Genomic DNA, 16,610 nt, shown 5'->3' with positions numbered 1-16,610 from the left:
ATCCAAGTCATTTCTGTGTACTGTGAACAGCTATGGCACTGATCTTTGCAGTATCATAGCAATAACAGTCTGCCATCCTGAGATGGATCATTTATTCTTAATCTCTGCTTTTGATTTTAACTACTTCTTAATCCATGTTGACGTATTATCCTCAATCTCATATTCTGTACTTATGATTCCTAACCTCCTGTGTGGGACCTTACTAATGCTCTTCTGAAAATCCAAGTACACCACATCCACTGCTTTGCCTTTATCTACACAAAATGTAAAATTCACAAAAAGAAAGACTATTTAGTTTGTCAAATATTGTTTCTGTTTCATGAATCTATGTTCACTCTGCCCTACTTTACCATTATTTTCTAGTTGCATTCTTATCACATCCTATATAATATAGACTAATATTTTTCCCACCACCAATAAACTAATACGTCTGTACTTCTCCATTCTCCCCCCTTTCAAATCATAAACTTAACCATTCCATTTTGCATTACAATGTTCAATCCGGGCAAATGCGCGGTGATGCATTTTGGAAGATCTAATTCAAGGGCGAACTATACAGTAAATGGAAAAGTCCTAGGGAAAATTGATGAACAGAGATCTGAGTGTTCAGGTCCATTTTTGCCTGAAGGTGACAACACAGGTCAATAGGGTGGTCAAGGCGGCATACGGCATGCTTTCCTTCATCGGGCGGGGTATTGAGTACAAGAGTTGGCAGGTCATGTTGCAGTTGTATAAGACTTTGGTTCGGCCACATTTCGAGTACTGTGTACAGTTCTGGTCGCCACATTACCAAAAGAATGTGGACGCTTTGGAGAGGGTGCAGAGGAGGTTCATCAGGATGTTGCCTGGTATGGAGGATGCTAGCTATGAAGAGAGGTTGAGTAGATTAGGATTATTTTCATTAGAAAGATGGAGATTGAGGGGGGACCCGATTGAGGTCTACAAAATCATGGGGGGTATAGACAGGGTGGATAGCAAGAAGCTTTTTCCCCAGAGTGGGAACTTAATTGCAAGGGGGCATGAGTTCAAAGTGAGAGGAGGAAAGTTTAAGGGAGATGTGCGTGGAAAGTTCTTTACGCAGAGGGTGGTGGGTGCCTGGAACGCATTGCCAACATAAGTGGTAGACTCAGACATGTTAGCGTCTTTTAAGATATATCTGGACAGGTACATGGATGGGCAGGGAGCAAATGGACATAGACGCTTAGAAAACAGACGACAGGTTAGACAGAGGATCTCGATCGGTGCAGGCTTGGATGGCCGAAGGGCCTGTTCCTGTGCTGTAATTTTCTTTGTTCTTTATTAGGTTATATTATTTGGCGATGAAGATGAGAAGAGTTCTTTCATTGCATTTCATCACATGTTCTGCTGCCTACTATATTTTTCGTACTGAGAATATGGAATAAAATTGAATAAGTGTCTGCCTCTTGCTTTTGAGATGCATTAGATAATTTATGATTTCAGTGTCCAGAAATTAGTGTCCAGGCCCAGCAAGTTATTTATTTTATATATGTTAAAAAAATACTTTTTGTTTCTTTTTATCCTCGAGATGGTTTGAGTTTAAGGATGTAATCAATTTATCAAAATGTTTGCTGAGACACTCAGTTACAGTTTGGACCCCACATTTTTGCAGTTCACTGCAAGAAGGTAGCCAAGATAATTGGCAATAGACCTGCATTGTACACACAGTCAAAATCAAACCTCGCCATTCACTGTGTGGAAGGCGGGAGGAGGCTTAATCTCTCCAACATTTTTGGAGGGAAGAGAAGCTGGAGGACTGCGAATTTAAAACTAGAAGATTGTACAAAAGTCCTCCACAGGCTCTTGTGCCCAAGAAACCAACATGCAGATTAGTCTGCAAATGTTGGAAAAACACCCAAAACAAGGAATAGGATGTCTACAATCAAGAGAAGAGAAATGAAAATTTTACCCGAGAACTGTTAGAGACAAGGAAAATTCTCCAGAGGACCATAGCGTACATATGGGCAATACTTAAAGACATAATTAACTACAATATCTTAACCAATGATATTTCTTGGGAGAAGTAAGAAGCAAGCAGATCAAAACACCTGACATAAATGGCATGGCTTATACCCATATATCTGCATTGTTCAATTTCTCCTACACAGAACAAAACATAATACTTTGGTGCCACTACGTTGGTCAAAAGTAGGTATTCAGATTTCTGTCAATGTTAGTAGTTTCTAATTGGATTTCAACATATACAATTCCAGCGTTACCACTTTCAAACTCCATTTTACTAACCCAAACAGTACAAGGTTTCAAAGTAAGTGACTGTAATGCTGCTAAGGTATTAATAAAGAGAAAATGACAAAAGTACCAATGATTGTAATTGACTGGAGAAATCCTTGTGAAATTGCAAAGCTGCAGACAAGGTCTAACACCTCAGGTGAAAGTGTTTTAGGGACAGGAAACGTGTCCTGAATTGATTGTATTCATTCAGAAGCAAAAAGCTGTTAAGTGAAAGGCCTAAGTACAAAAAGCAGTTACTAACAGAATCCTACACAGATTATTGTTCTGTCTGTCACAATCTGCATTAATGATCCAGATCAGGGTGTTGTAGGTACTGCCCACAAATGTAAAAGCATATTACAGAATTGTCTTTGAACCATTCATCTTGGGCATCTGGCTTTGTCTCTCCCAGTTTCCTGTCATTGAGACACACGTGACTGAAATATTCCAAAGCCAGAAAAGAGAAGAAAGCAAACGGTAGTGCTATGAACTTAATCCAGCCTTTTCCATCAGGAAGGAAAGCAAGGACTGAAAATATTAAGACTTTTCTCATTAAGGAGTACCTTGTGTGAATAAAGAAACTGCAAAAATTCAAGATCCACGCAGCAGGCCAAAGGATTATCCATATATAAATATGCACTATACATATTTTTATATATAAAAAATATAAATACACACACACACACACGAGTGTGTTTATATTTACACACAAAAGATTGGACAAGGAGTAAAAAATATTAAGATAAAAAGGTTTTAAAATTAAGCAACGGATGTCGAGGTGACTTTCAAAACAATGAACATTAATTTTTTTTAGAAGAGTGAATATCATGAGCACAGAAAATCCAAATGTTTAAAAATCATGTGGTCTCTAAACACTAAGCATAACAGTCTCTAGCTATGGCTGAAAAGTAGATAATAAAGTTCCAAGGAACCTGTGCTCAGCTAATATGAAAACTCAACATTAAAGAAAAGAATTACAGGCACAGAGATCAAATCAGAAACAGTGCACAGTCTCAAAATTAAAACTTAATGAGCAGGGTAGTGTTGGAAAATAAACTCAGCGCTTATAAGTGCCAAAATATCCAGTATCCAGACTGCCCTTGGTCCTACTGTCATTCACAAACTGATCTTACTCCAGCTTGATAAAACTGAAATTTAAGACGAACCTTCCCAAACTTCAGGAAGTATTAAATGGGATCAAAGATTCTTCAAGACAAGAAAAAGCAGCTCTTCAAAATAAATTCCACGTTAACCACTGATCAACTATGTAACATGCAAGACAACCAGTCAACATACATTTTTAAACAAAACACTACTCCAAGCTGTACTACTTGGATGAAAGTCACAAAATAATTATGCTTTATGGTATACAGTTACATTCCAAAGCAAACATGCCACATCATCTTCACATCACTGAATGACTCCCTTTCCTGCATATATAATGAATAGAGAAGAGCAAAAAAAATGCAAGAGTAATTGTTTGGACAAAACAATTCAGCCAAACTCAACTTTATTGCACCAAACGTATAAAGACATGGCTTTTTTTTTCTTTATTGATTCACAGTATGAGGGCTTCACTGGCTAGACAGTACTTATTGACCATCTCAAATTGCCCAGAGGCCAGTTGAGAGTCAGCCATATTGCTGTGGGTTGGGAGTCATATGCTGGCCAGACCAGGAAAGGATGGCTGTTTCCTTCTCTAAAGGCCATTAGTGAGTTAGATATTTTTTCCGACAATCGATAATGGATTTGTGGTCATTAGATTCTTAATTCCAGACATTTATTGAATTCAAATTCCATCTGCTGTGGCGGGACTTGAAGCCAGGTCCTCAGAATTTTATCTGGGTCACTGCATTAACAGTCCAGCGATAATCCCACGAGGCCATTGCCTTCCTAGATCTCAGAATACACCGTTCAAATGTACGTTTAAAAAATTATAAAATTTAAATCATAGAGGATAGTAGCCACTCAGTTCATAAATCACCAGTTGGTACCAATAATTATAAATTATTGCACCGCTGATGTCTATTGACTATTGATCAGTAATCAAGCCCAGGCTTACAATACAATAGGCAAGAGCTTCACCAAAGCAATTGATCAAAACCAGCTACTACATACAACTTATCTAACACAGTAACGTGTATATTTAACCAACTGCCCACTCGTCTGTATCTGAACAGGCACCTCAATTCAACAGTATTGCAAGTCACAGTCACACAGCACGAAACAGACCCTTCGGTCCAACCAATCCATGCAGAACATAATCCCAAACTAAATTAGCCCGCTTCTGCCTATTTCAGGCCCATATCCCTCCAAATCACCTTATTTATATCTCCATTCAAATGTCTTTTAAAAAAGCGTAATTATATCCACATCCACTGCTTCACCAGGAAGTTCAATCCATGCACAAACCACCCTCTGTAAAAATGTCCTTTTCAAAATCTCTCTCCCCTAATACTCAAATTCCCCATCTTAGGGAAAGACAACTACCATCAACTGTATCTATATCCGTCATTATTTTATAAGCAACTTCTGCACAAAGTTAAATGTTGTATTATCAATAATGGTCCGCTAAACGTAAGATGTCATTACTTATGTCAAAGCTTCCTTACCACTGCATAAATTATGTTGTTCCTGTGAACATCAATATTATTGCTGCCAGTGCCGATTCTAAGTCTGACTAAATTGTAATTGCATATATTTAACCTTTTTTTTGGTCCAGAAATAAGAAATGTTCACTTAATATTTTGCAATATGTGCATTGCATCAATTATCATACAGCAGAATCAGAGATCAACATAGATGGTGATCACACAAACACCAGACTCAAAACAGACTCGGAAATACCAGTTTGAGCAAAAAGGGCAGCTTTTCCCTTGCACCAGGCTCCTCCAGTGACTCATGAGGTTAGTCAGCATTCACAGACACTTAAATGGGTACTTAAAGCCTCCCCTCTGATTTAATCTATAATCAACATTGAGTAGAACACAATGCAGCACTAACCAACTGTGTAAACAGGGGTAATCTCCACCTATCTGGACTCCATTTTCTCCCCCTTGGTCCAGGAACTCCCTACCTACATCCGTGACACCACCCATGCCCTCCACCTCCTTCAGAACTTCCAATTCCCCGGTCCCCATCACCTCATTTTCACCATGGACGTCCAATCCCTATACAACTGCACTCCCCATGCAGATGGCCTTAAGGCCCTCCGCTTCTTCCTGTCCCGCAGACCCGACTAGTCCCCCTCCACCAACACTCTCATCCGCCTAGCCGAATTAGTCCTCACCCTCAACAACTTCTCTTTTAATTCCTCCGACTTCCTATAGACTAAGGGGGTGGCCATAGGTACCCGCATGGGCCCAAGCTATGCCTGCTTCTTTGTAGGTTATGTGGAACAGTCCCTCTTTCACACCGACACTGACCCCAAACCCCACCTCTTCCTCCATTACGTTGATGACTGTATTGGCGCCGACTCGTGCTCCCAGGAGGAGCTCGAACAGTTCATCCACTTCACCAACACCTTCCACCCCAACCTCAAGTTCACCTGGACCATCTCCAACACATCCCTTACATTCCTGGACCTTTTAGTCTCCATCTCAGGCAACCAGCTACATTTCAAGCCAACCGACTCCCACAGCTACCTGGAATACACCTCCTCCCACCCACCTTCCTGCAAAAATTCCATCCCCTATTCCCAATTCCTTCGCCTCTGCCGCATCTGCTCCCAGGATGAGGCATTCCACTCCTGCACATCTCAGATGTCCTCGTTCTTCAAGGGCCCCAACATCCCCCCCCGCAGTGGTCGAGAACGACCTCGACCGTGTATCCCACATTTCCCGCACCTCATCCCTCACACCCTGCCTTCACAACAACCACCCCAAGAGAATCCCGCTCGTCCTCACATACCACCCCACCAACCTCCGGATACAACACATCATCATCCCACACTTCCGCCATCTACAATCCGACCCTACAACCAAAGACATTTTTCCCACCCCACCCTTGTCTGCCTTCCGGAGAGACCACTCTCTCCGCGACTCCCTTGTCTGCTCCACACTCCCTATCAACCCCACCACATCCAGCACTTTCCCCTGCAACCGCAGGAAGTGCTACACCTGCCCCCACACCACATCCCAGGCCCCAAGACGGCTTTCCACACCAAGAAGATGTTCACCTCCACATCCGCCAAAGTGGTATACTGCATCCGCTGTACATGGCGTGGCTTCTTCTACATTGGGGAAACCAAGCGGAGGCTTGGAGACCGCTTTGCAGAACACCTACGCTCGGTTCACAGTAAACAACTGCACCTCCCGGTCGTGAACCATTTCAACTCCCCCTCCCATTCCTCAGACAACATTTCCATCCTGGGTCTCCTGCAGTGCCATAATGATGCCACCCGTAGGTTGTAGGAACAACAACTCACATTCCGCTTGGAAACCCTGCAGCCCAATGGCATCAATGTGCATTTCACCAGCTTCAAAATCTCCCCTCCCGCCACTGTATCCCAAAACCAGCCCAGCTCATCCAAGCCTGCCTAACATGTTCTTCGTTTCACTATCCCCTCCTCCCACCTCAAGCCGCACCTCCATTTCCTACCTTCTAACCTCATCCCGACCCCTCAACCTGTCCGTCCTCCCCGGACTGACCTATCCCCTCCCTACCTCCCCCTCCCCAATAGTCTCCTCTCCACCTATCTTCTCCTCTATCCATCTTTGGCCCACCTCCCCCCTCTCCTCATTTATTTCAGAATCGTCTCCCCATTCCCCCCTTTTCTGATCAAGGGTCTAGGCTCGAAACATCAGCTTTTGTGCTCCTAAGATGCTGCTTGGCCTGCTGCATTCATCCAGCTCCACACTTTGTAAACAGGGGGGTTATCTGACTTGCTGGTCAGCGGCTCAGATTGCCAACTTTAACCAAATTAGTGTAACAAAACAAAAGGTGTCAGAAGTTGATTAAAAGGTTATTGATAAAGATCATTTGTGCTGCTTGTTAAATTGATCACTAAAACTGAATGTCACTGTCTGTGACAGATACATTGAACAATACAAATTCCACAACAGCAAACGTTTTAGTTTAACAGATATGGTCTTCTATTAAAACTGCACTTTTTGAAACTTTAATAACAACAGACAGAACTGTGAGGATGTGCACTGACTAACACATCAGGAGGAATAGGGTCTCTGCTGAATGGATCCCCTCTCCAGTTGCTGGTAGAAACACAGCAGCAACAGCAGGCCATTCAGCCCCTTGAGCCATTCAATCAGATCATGACTGATCCGTGGCCTAACTGCATATACTTGCCTTTAACCCACATCCCTTAATACCTTTGCTTAACAAATATTTATCTATCTCAGATTTAAAATTAACAACTGACCTAGCATCCACCGCAGTTTGTAAAAGCAAGATTCAAACATCAACCACCCTTGTGGTCATGAAGGCTTCCTAACAGCCTTCCTGAACAGTCTGGGCCTAAATCCCCCAGTTCAAGAATCTCCAGCCAGTAGAAGCAGCTTATCAACAACCCTACCTACTCCTGTGGCAAGAAACCTAAACTTAATTGTAGCAGCCATGATGTGGAGGTGCTGGTGTTGGACTGAGGTGGAAAAAGTCAGGCATCAGACAATATCAGGTTATGGTTCAACAGGTTTTTTTGAAATCACAAACTTTCACCTGATGAAGGGGCTATGCTCTGAAACTTCAAATAAACCTGCTGGGCTATAAACTGATGTCGTCTGATATCTGACCTTAACATTAGTAAGAATTGAAGACTCGATAAGTGGACCAACAGCACTCTGCTCGAGGAGGAAAAAGATAAACAAACAGCATTCTCACTCCTCCTGCAAACCCAATAAGCCTGTTAAAAAGCACCCCGGATTCATGAGTTGAGTAAAGATCACAATTAGCTATAATGCCAGGTCTAAATGCCTGCTGACTGGCACTAATTAGAATGATTCAAGGAATTGCTAGAGGTACTGCCCGTGAAGCCATTCGACAGAACAAGCTCTTTCAAAAATGCCAAGAAAATTTACAGAAAAATTAATAGTGACAAGATACTTTATTCAGTATTATGAATTTGTCAAATTTCAGTTCATAACTCAATATTTTCCTTGGTTAAAAACGTAAAACCAAGTTTATTACTCGATTCTGCACAACACTGATATTGAAGAGGAAAAAGAATGGCTGTTTTTCTTCATTTTATTCAAAACCTTACATAGGAAACCATAATGAACTGATAAGGAGGTGCAATTGGACAGGTTGCCTGTGCATAGAGTGGAAAAGGCACCAAGACTGGATAAAACTTTTTTTTAAATTTGTAGGATGTGGGCATTTCTGGCTAAGCCAGCATTTATTCCCGTACCTAATTACCATTGAACAGGTGGTGACGAGTTGCCTCCTTGAGAATTGCTGCAGGGTGGATACAAACACAAAGACAGTGGGGAGGGAGTTCCAGGACTTGGACACATGTTTGGAACGTTGTACCTCAGGAACTTTTATGATTTCCATCCAAGGAACCAGAGAAGATAAACAGTAGAAATTGTACATGGTGCCACGAGTATTGCTGTTCTGGGGACATGGGTTCAAATTCAGCAACAACAGATGGTGGAACTCTAATTCAATAAATATCTAGAATAAAAGATGGCAACCACGTAATTATTGTCAGCTGTCATTAAAACCCAACTGGTTCACTAATGTCTTTTACATGACAAACAGAAGCCGGTCGTTTGGTCTCTCAAGCAACCCACCCTCCCCAACCCCAAATATAACAAGATCACAACTAATCTGTCCTAACCACAACACCTCTTTTGTTCCAATTTAATCACAGCCCACTGGAAAAGTTCTAGTTTTCACCTGTGAGATACTCTCTTCTACCACCTTTTGTTTAGGAAAGGAAATCTGCCATCCTTATCCGGTCTGGACTGGCCTGTATGTGCCTTCAGATGCACAGCAATGTGGCTGACTCTTAATTAACATCTGAAATGACTTGGCAAACAACTCAGCTGTGTCAAAAATACTAAAAAGTCACGAAGAAACAAACTTGAATCCTGCATCAACATAAACATCAGAAAAAACCAAAGCAAATAGCCCTGAAGACTCTGCAAAGTCTTTCTTACCAACAAATCGGTGCTTGTGCCAAAATTGGAACAGTTGTCCCACAGGCTAGGCAAGCAATAGCCTCGGTCAAACATATGGAATTATACTTAACAGAATGTCCAAACCCCATCACCATCCCTGATTTTGTTCTGTACAACAGCAACACTGACCCACCAGGGTAGCAGCTCAGTCCTGTACAACTGGAAAAGATTTGTCTGGGTGTCGTTAACATTGACTCCAAAGCTCCTCTGCAGTTACATAACATCAGGTGAAACATAAGTAAGGAAACGTCCTGACTAAACCCCACTTCAGCTGACGTACAAGTAAACCTTCATGTTGAACAGTGTTTGGAGAGAACGCTAAGGGCAGCAACAGCACAAAACATATTCTGAGTGCGGGTTTTCAAAGCTCGTCATTAAAAAGGTAGCTCGGTAGCACCACTATAGACGAAGTCAGCTGAGTCCTAAAGGGCACAACTCCTGGACTGTGTCCATGACAAATGGAAGGAATGAATAAGAAATATCAACTTGCCATTGCCCTCAATCAACACGTTATAGATGCATTAGCCCGTGACAGGACCGGCAGGGGTAACCACTGCACAATCCTTCCGGGAAAAAACAAATCCCCTTTTCAGATGAGAATACTCTCCAGTTTGTCATCTAGCTCCACTACTGTGCTAATTGGGAAAAACTGGGAACAAATTTAGCCAAAGTTGAACAACCACGATACCTGGTGAGGCATCGGCAACAGAATTTTATTCAATCACGTCTATAACCTCATGACCCATTGTATCCCTGTTCGACCGCTACCATCATGCCAGGACATAAGCCCTGGTTCAATGAAATGTGCAGGCAGAAATGCCAGGAGCAGTTCCAGGAAATCTTAAAAGCATAAAGCATGGTGCCAATGTTACAAAGCTACAAAACAGTATTACTTGCATGCCAAATAAGGAGTGCTGTGTACAATAGACAGTGCTAAGCAATTCCACAACCAATGAATCAGATTGAGGCTCTGCAGTCCTGTCACATCCTGGCATGAATGTTGGTAGAAATTAAACAGGAGGAGACTTATGTCTGAGAATACCTTCATTCTTTACAATGAGAAAGTTTACAGCACTGGTGTAAAAGACAACCACAAAATATTCAGACCAATCTTCAGGTACAAGGTATGATTCATCTCAGCCTCCGCCTAGGTCCCCAGCATCATAGATATTAGGTTTTAACCATTTCAGCTGACTGCCAATTATATGAAGAAACAGCTGAAGAGAGACGATACTGAAAAAGTTATGAGCCCTGACAAAGTTCCAACAGTAACATTGAACAGAAATGCTTCAGAATCAGCTGCATGCTAAATTATGCTGCTCAAGTACACCTTTAACATTGGCATCTACCTGATAAGAAGAAAACTTGTCCATATATGCCCAGTGCACAAGAAAAACACAAATCCAACCCAGCTAATTATTCTCTTAAAAGTTACCAAAGCAGTAGCTGGCATCATTGATGGTGCTATAAAGGGGCATTTGCTCAGAAATAACTCTGTCTCTGATGCACAGTTTCAGTTCTGCCAGGGTCACTTCGCTCCTGCCTTCATTAGAGCTTGGTTCAAAAATGACAAAAGAACTCAACTCCAAACACCAGATTTGAGGTCAAAACAGCATTTGACCAAATGTGGCATCAAAGAGCTTTAGCAAAACTTGAGTCAATGGAAGCCAGTGGGTAACTTCTGGCTGGTTGGAGTTATACTGAGCACAAAGTGGAGGGAGGTTCGAGGTCAATCATCTCAGGTTCTAGGACATCTGCAGGGGTCCATCAAGGTAATCGTACTTTTAAAACCACCACCAAATTATGCATTACTTTCTAAAAAAAATTCTCCACCCATACCTCTAATTGAATGAAAAACGTAAAAGCAGGCAGTGCAACAAGCAAGGTGAGGTAGGGGAAAAGGGAGAGGACTAAATTAAAATGAAATTGGAAGGAGAAATGGGCTTTTTAGACCCTTTGGTCCTACCATCAGTTCTGATGGAGGGGTCACAACCTGAAATGTTAACTCTGATTTCTCTTCACAAATGCTGTAAACCTGCTGAACTTTTCCACCAAATTCTGTTTTAGCTTCTGAGATTAGTTGTTTTCCAATTAATAGGGTCATAGGCAGTTCCCCAAGGTTCTGTCCTAAATTCAACTATCTTCAGCTGTTTCAATGACATTCTGTCCACCCAGAAGTCAGAACTGGAAATGTTAAGTGACAACTGCACAATTTTCAGCAATATTTGTAACTCGGATGCTGAAGCATTCTGTGTCTGAATGCAGCACACCAAGACAACATCCAGGCTGACAAGTGGCAAGTCACATTCTCACCAAGATCATTCATGATCACTTTCAACAAGCAGGAATTTAACCATCAACCCTTGACATTACCATTATTGAATTCACCACTATTAACATCCTGGTTGTTACTATCATAGCAAGTAAAAGCTGAAAGAAATGGGGATTCTGTATTACAGTAACAAAAACATAAGTTGCTGGAAAAGCTCAGCTGGTCTGGCAGTATCTGTGAGGTGAAATCAGAGTTAACATTTCAGTTCCAGTTACCCTTCCTCAGAACTGAGCGAAGGACACCAGACCCGAAACATTAACTCTGAATTCTCTTCACAGATGTTGCTGAACCTGTGAGCTTTTGTTTCTGAACCAGTGTCTGTTTTTGTTACTGTTACACAAAGGTTGCTGTTGCATGACACTTATAGAGATTTAAAGCGCAGCACTAAGTTGAGATTGTACACACTGGGGCTGTTCTTGAAACAGAGGCTAAGGAGATATTTGATTGAGATGTACAAAATTGAGGAGTGGAGCAGTACAGTGGGTGGTAAGGGTCAATTTACTTAATAAATACACAGGAGCAACAGTAGGCCATTCACCCCTTCAAGGCTGCTCATTCTTGATCATGATCATGATCATCCAACTCTTCAGCCTGGTCTTGACTCCCCACCACTCCTTTAATCCTTTTAGCTACAAGTGTATAACCAACCCTTTTTTTGGAACTGTACTACGTTTTGGCCTCAACTGTTTTCTGAGTTAGAGAATTCTATAGGTTCACCACTCTAGCCAAACAAAAATTCTTCTCATCTCAGTGCTAATAATTTACTCCATGTCTTTCGATTGCGATCCCAGGTTGACCAACCAGGAATATCTTTCCTGCATGTACCCTGTCTGGTCCTATTACACTTATGTAGGTTTCTTTGAGATCCCACTTCATTTTTCTGAACTCCAGCAGATATAATCCTAACCGATTCAACATCTCCTCAAACGTCAGTCCGGCCATCCCAGGAATCAGTCTGGTAAGCATATAGGTCAGCGTTGAGAGGACACAGTTTTACTGTGATTAGTGGAAAGATTGGGGAAAGATGATTAATTTTTTTTCACTTGAGGAATTCTAAGAGTCTAGAACTTACTGCCAGTCAGGACAAAAATTTGGAAAAAGGTCGCTGGATATGCACCTCAAGTAATTAACAGAGCTATAGTTCAAACTGTGGAAAATGGGATAAGCTTGAATAGCTCAGTGTAAGTCAAGCACAAACACTATAGACGAAGTTACCTCTTTCTGGGCCATAAACCACCCACGATTCTAACTAATGAGTTTTTTTTGACAAGGTAGCAGAGACATTTAATGAGAGTCATGCTATTGATGTGGTATGCATGGACATCCAAAAGATGTTGGATACAGTGCCAAACAAACTAGTGAACAAAGTTACAGTTCTTCATGGAACAAAAAAAAGTAACATGGATGTGGAACTGGTTGAGCAATAGAAAACAAAGAGTGGTGGTTGATAGGAGAAATGTTGTTAAACTTGAAAGGGTTCAGAAAAGGTTTACAAGGATGTTACTGGGAATGGAAAGTTTGAAATATAGGAAGAGGCTGAAAAGGCCAGGACTTTCTCCTTGTCATGTCAAAGGCTGAGGGGTGACTTTTATGAAGATTTAGACAATCATGAGGGTAAGGGATTCCAAACGTAGAGGGCAATGATTTAAAGTGAGACAGGAAAAATGTTAAAAGGGACCTGAGAGGGTGGTGTGCATATAGAATAAGCTGCCGGAGGAGATGGTGGAGGTGGGTACAATTACAACATTTAAAAGGCATCTGGCTGGGTACATGAATAGTAAAGGTTTAGAGCGATATGTGCTAAATTCAGGCAAATGGAACTAGATCAGTTTAGGGTATCTGGTTGGCACAGACGAGTTGGACCACAGGGTCTGTTTCTGTGTTGTATAACACTGACTCAATAATGGATTTTTTTTTAAAAACAGACTACAGGAAGATCTGTAATGGAGCTCCCCAGGGCATCAATATTGGGAGCTTTAATTTTCCAAAGATATTAATGACCTAGACCTTGGTGCAGATGGTACAATTTAAACATTTATATGTGACAAAACATGGCAATATTGCGAACTGCACAGGTCATAATTTAGAACTTTAAGGTACAAAAAGGACAGGTTGGTGAAATGGACAGATAGATAGCAGATGAAATTCAATGCAGAGAAATGTGAATTATTTCATTTTGGTCAGAATTACATGTAGACCTCATGTAAAGAGAGCATCTCTAAAGAGGGTGCGGGAGCAGAGGGGCCTGAACAAATGTGCAACAGTCATTGAAGGTGGTACAACAGTTGACAGCATGGTTCAACAATCATACAAGATCCTAAGCTTTATTAATAGGGCATAGAGTACAAAACAATGGACTTCTTTTAAATTTGCATATAACACTAGCTTGGTCTGAACTAGAGTACTGCACCAAATCCGGCCGCCATACTTTAGGAAGGATGTGAAGGCACTGGAAAGAAAGAAAATGTTCATTAAAATGGTTCCAGGGATGAAGAAAAACAGTTAAGATGATAGATTAGAGAAGATAGGTCTGTTTTCCTTGGAGCAAAGAAAACAGAGAAGAGATTTGAGAGATGTATTCAAATTACAAGTCGTGTAGATGGAGTGAATAGGGAGAAACTTTCACCACTCATAACAGGATCAAGAATGAAGGCATACATTTAAAGAGATTGATAGAAGGAGCAAAAGAGAGTTGACAATGAATGGTTAAGGTCTGGAATGCACTACCCGAGTGTGGTGGAAGCAGGATTAACTGAAACATTCAAAAGAGCTGTTATCCAAAAACGAAGCTTGCACAAGATTACGAAGAGAAGCTAGGGGAACAGCACTAAGTGAATCACTCAGAGCGGATGGAGACATGATAGAATGAATGGCCTTCGTTTGCACTGTAACAGTTCTATGATTCTGTAAAAATTAAGTGGCCCACACAACTATTCCAATCACACATTTATGAAGGTACCAAGCTTGAAGCCTGTGGTTTTCACTAACTCTCTTCAGTAACCATTGTTATTCCAAATTCATATTTCTATCAATACATTATTCCATAACACCTCTAGCAATTTTGCCATTTGCACACAGTGTTGTCAGCTCTCTGTGAAAATCAACATTAATGTGAAATAATTCACTCATCTTAAAATATAACATACACTACACAGGAAAGTGCTGCACCAACTGGTTCTCACGTATGAACTTTCTTCGGGAAATGTTCTCTTCTTTCCTATCTGAAGGCATTGATTTCTGCAGCATTATAGTTTCTCTTGACCCTCACCTGCAGTCAGTGAATGTAAATAATCAGAGATTCAATACAGTCTTGAACTAGCCAAAGTTAACCAATTAGCGTTAAGGTGCAAAAATTGGCCACAGCACCAGTGGGGTGGGGAAAAAGAATATTCATCCAGGTCCCAAAAATGCAAAAGTGCAGTGAACTCATTACTGACTATGTAAAATAAAATTGAGTTTTATGCACGCGTCTTATACATTCAAAAGTGCCACCTACAATATATAGAAACAAAACCACGAATCAAAATGATAGTAAAATAACAATCACGCAGAATGTCACTTCAGTTGCCCAGGGTGATGTAGTAATTAATTCAACGTCATCCAGGCAGCAAAACATTGATTGAATTTCACTTCCCCATCCCAACCATTAACGAATACATTGAAAATGGACAAAAAAAAGTTGCGCCTTTAAAAAAGCATTTAATCCGCCCTTTTAGCTGCGCCTCAAAAGACAAAGCTCAACGAAATCATCGATAATGAATTAAAATGACACGGGTAAGCTTTTAATATGTCCTGGTTCGGACATCGGGACGATGCTGCTTTTACAGCCAGGCCCGGGTTCACTGCGTAGTACAGAGGAGCAGGGAAATCCCATCGCAGATCAGAGGCGAGACCATCCATCCCCAAACAAAATACCCATCCCTGAGAACAGGAGCGCAGGTAGCCTCCCCGCTCAAATGCTGGACACGGAAGTCTCGGGCCTACAGTCAACTCTCCCCTCACCACCACCGGGCCGCTTGGCTCTTCCCCACTGACTGCCCCAACCTCGGCAGGCGCATTTCGGGAGATCCCTCCTCCGAGGGTCTCCCTACTGCACCCCAAGCACCTACGTTCCTCCCCTCCCCACAGTCCCGCTGTTCGCGCGGTTAGTTTCGGGGTTTGAGAGGCGGGTGGGGGGCGGGAAAGGCCCCGAGAGCGCCGACCCCGGGCGTTAATAATTAAACGGCCGGCCCTTACCTTGGAAATATTTCACCCACACCGTCTCTCTCTTCCGCTTACTCGCGGGTTTAAAGATTAACTTTCCATAGATCCGAGCACCATCCCGCCCCTCACCCTCCTGCTCTTCGTGTCCCTGCCACGGTTCAGTGTCCGCTCAGTCTTTACACCTCCCGGCCGACCAGCCCGTTTCTCACACTCTCCCTGTCCCGGAGACGCACTCTTCCCATCCCCTCCCCCCGCCAAAGGCTGAGGGGGCGGAGCGAGTGACGCCAGACCCACCCCTATCCCCAAAGACCCTGCCCCTCTCCATCGGCGCACGCAAGCGGCGCTGTGGCTCCGCCCCCTGGCGGTGCGCGCGCGTATCCGCGCTGCCCTTTCTCGCCCCGCACACGGCGCGTGCCTCCGCCCTGTTGCGTGTATCAACATTGCTCCGCCCACGGTGCTTGTCTCCACCATAGCGGGTGCGCGCGCGTATCAGCACTGCCGAACCTCAAGAAGTTACCCTCCTACTTCCGGATAAACCTCAGGGGAACCCTCTCCTACTGCAACTCTCTTGTAATCCTCTATCCATCTTCGATCAGCCTCCCCCTCTCTCCCCTCCCCCATTTCTGATGAAGGGTCCAGGCAAAAACGTCAGCTTTTGTAGTCGTAAGATGCTGCTTGGCCTGCTGTGT

General features: G+C 42.5%; 1 protein-coding gene across 3 annotated transcripts in view; it reads right to left on the bottom strand.

Annotated features, from left to right (window-relative positions):
- evi5a (ecotropic viral integration site 5a) overlaps positions 1-16,182 on the bottom strand; it is a 250,125-nt gene extending 233,943 nt beyond the window's left edge. For all 3 annotated transcript variants that reach the window (XM_048539047.2, XM_048539050.2, XM_048539051.2), the window contains exon 1: positions 15,955-16,182. The gene's annotated coding sequence lies outside the window, so the exon portion shown is untranslated. The remainder of the gene's footprint in view (positions 1-15,954) is intronic.
- Positions 16,183-16,610: the final 428 nt, after the last annotated feature.

Source organism: Stegostoma tigrinum, chromosome 8 (genome assembly GCF_030684315.1).
Source record: "Stegostoma tigrinum isolate sSteTig4 chromosome 8, sSteTig4.hap1, whole genome shotgun sequence".
In the NCBI taxonomy this organism is placed as follows: domain Eukaryota; kingdom Metazoa; phylum Chordata; class Chondrichthyes; order Orectolobiformes; family Stegostomatidae; genus Stegostoma; species Stegostoma tigrinum.
This window is presented reverse-complemented; position numbering and strand designations above follow the sequence as displayed.